This window comes from Sinocyclocheilus grahami, unplaced genomic scaffold (genome assembly GCF_001515645.1).
Source record: "Sinocyclocheilus grahami isolate Dianchi unplaced genomic scaffold, SAMN03320097.WGS_v1.1 scaffold3200.1, whole genome shotgun sequence".
NCBI classification, from domain to species: Eukaryota; Metazoa; Chordata; class Actinopteri; order Cypriniformes; family Cyprinidae; genus Sinocyclocheilus; species Sinocyclocheilus grahami.
The window spans coordinates 24,990-27,967 of record NW_015508358.1 but is presented as its reverse complement, the minus strand read 5'-3'; the positions used below and the strand labels follow the sequence as shown (position 1 = coordinate 27,967).

Sequence of the window (2,978 nt, the reverse complement as noted above, 5' to 3'; positions counted from 1 at the left end):
TCGAACAGTGTTTGGGTAAACCTGGATCTCCTCTGATGAAAGAGAAGGAGAGATGAAGAAACATAAGGAAGAGAAAGAGAGAATGAAGATGATGATGGAAGAAGAACGACAGAATCAAGACAGAGAGAAAGAGAAGAGAAGAGGAATTCAAAAGAGAAATAATAGAAAAAGAGAAACATCAGAGAGAGATACGAGACGAGAACGAGAGACATTCAGCCATGAAATAGAGGAAAGAAAAGAGAAGATGAATTTAATGAGAGAGATGAAAAATATAAAACACTAATGAAAGAGAAAGCATGAAGTAGAAGAAACCAGATGATGATGGAGAAACTGAAGAGAGAAAGAGAAGAACTGATAAAGAAACATGAAAAAGAGAATGAAAATGATAATGGAGGAAGAAATAAAGAATCATGATAAAGAGAGAAAGAGAAGAGGAGTTTAATATAGTTCTCCCTCATTAAAGAGTAATTTAAGAGAGAGAAGAGAGTGAGGAAAAGATGCATGAGAACATGAAGAGAGAACGAGAGGAGTGGAAGAAACCGACACTAGAAGAAATACAAAGAGAAAAAGAAGAGAGAGAGAAACAGATTTGTGATGAACAGATTCCGAGACTGAAGAGCGAAATGGAGGGATTAGTCAGAGAGAAAGAGAGAATAGAAAGAGAGAGAGACGAGAACAACTAGAGGATTCAGAGAAGAGACTGAAAGAAGAAAGAAACACGAGAGAAGATCAACAGAAGACTCTTGAAGAGAAACTGAAACTGCTTGAAGAACAGCATGAAGAAGAGCTGAAGAGAAGACGAGTGCAGTGGAGAGAGGGATATGCGAGAGAGAAAGAAGAGATGAAGATCTGCTCTGAAACTGATCCTTCACTGCAGGTGAGAAACATGAAGAGAAGATATTCATTTATGCCATTTTAACCCTTGAAACAGCTCAACTCCAATATCTCTAGTTCACACTTTGCCTAATTATTCATTGATATCTGAATAAATATTTTCATACATTACACTTTTAAGAGCTAGGCATGTATAGAAGTTTACGATGCAGTTCTTACTCTATGTGGCAACCGCTACAGATTGTCCAGCCAGAACAATAAATCACTCTGTCCATGTCCACAATAAACTCCTTTACTGCTCCCATTTGAATCATACATCAGTATGAGTGTGGTTCTATAAATGAACAATAACAGCAATAATGAATATATGAACACTTACAAGACAGAAAACAGTATTAGCTGAACAATATAAAGCAACAATGCCACAGTATAAAGATAAGGACATATATAAATCCAGCAGATATAAATTGCTTCAAATTTATATACTACTTTACTTTAAATCAATTATCTGATAAAGCAAAGTGAAATATTTCCTCATAATATTCAAACAGTTGCATTTAGAGTCCTATTTATCGTGTTTTATGCTAGAATGAATGTGCGATTGAGATCATGTGCACATTAAATACTTCAAAGGAATATATATATATATATATATACTGTATATGTATACATTGATGCAACAAATTAAGTGTCCAATAGGTGGCACCAGCCTCATTAAAATTAGGCCTTTTGTAGAAGGAAACTGTCACTATTTTTCTTTAATTTAGCATAACATCACCTTTATGTCAGTAATAAGCTCGTTAAATAAAATAATTATTTCTGCAGACAGTCGTGCAGAAATTAACTGAACAGCTACTTATGATGATTTAGCTCAAAAGAAGAGGCTTTGATTATTATTATACACATTATACACCAAAGCATTTTCTCATTGTTATATTTATGTTTATATGCATATATAATTAAGATCACATAATGTTTGTTTGTCATGTTTTACAGCATTCTACGCATTTTCGGTCCGAGCCTGATGCAGAGCAGTTCTGCCGGGACGAGGGGTCCCTGCTGCAGTTTCACCAGTAAAGAAAATTACTCATTACACTTCACTTGGAGGACCACACAAGACACGCAGTGGTGCATGGAGGTATGTTTGAGCATTTCTCTAAATACTGATACATAAATATCAGTAAACATAAATATGTTTGAATGTAGAATCTACCAGTGTGAGTACCAAACTAAATCTCCAGGTGCTCTCACAAGAACCAGACTGAAAAAATGATGTGCACCCCTGGCTATATCGCCCCATATTTCTTTTCTCGGGTAAAGCGACCTTCTTCCCTCATACAGTAAGACAGCAGCAGAGGAGGGAGAGACTTGAGCAGAGAACGCAGAATGATGGTTGCCCTTACAGTTTGTGTGAATGTTAATAAGTGAAAGGTTTCGAGTTTCCCAAAGAAGCATGTGTTCTTATTTTTATTTAAGAACCCAAGAAAATAACTCTGTTTGATTTGCACAGCACTATAATCACCCTTGTTAGTTATCTATGGGGTCAAAAAAAATCCACTCATGCTATTTTTCTACAATACAAACATATAGAATCTGGCGAACCAGGATTAAATCATCTGCAAGAGGATGGGCAATCATGTTTCCATTCAGGAAGGCAAGGCAAGTTTATTTATTATATAGCACATTTCATACACAATGGTAATTCAAAGTGCTTTACAGAAAAGGAATTAAAATAATCATAAAAATTATCACAACAATGAAAGCAAAGAATTACATTTTAAAATGATTTAAAAATTGATTTAAAATGAATGAAAACAGTTAAGAATAGAAGATGATGATACATAAAAATACAGTGTATTATATCAGACGTACATTTACATTTACATTTAGTCATTTAGCCGAAGCGTTTATCCAAAGCGACTTACAATTGGGGAATATATAAAGCGATTCTTCTTAAAGAGGCAAACAGACACAGGAAGTGCTTGAAATACCAAGTTTTAGGCATTGTTCAAATAAGTACAAGCTAGAAAAGGGAAGGAATAAATAAAGAGAAAGTTTTTTTTTGTTTGTTTTTTTTTTAAAGATGAAGTCAAGTAGCTTTTAAAGAGATGAGTTTTCAGCTGTCGCTTGAAAATTGTCAGGGA

General features: G+C 34.6%; 1 long non-coding RNA gene across 1 annotated transcript; it reads left to right on the top strand.

The window, feature by feature from the left end:
* Nucleotides 1–697: 697 nt before the first annotated feature.
* On the top strand, nt 698–2,495 carry LOC107576091 (uncharacterized). Its single transcript, XR_001607988.1, has 3 exons — nt 698–877; nt 1,831–1,972; nt 2,425–2,495. It is a non-coding gene; the product is annotated as an uncharacterized lncRNA (long non-coding RNA).
* The last annotated feature ends 483 nt before the right edge of the window (nt 2,496–2,978 follow it).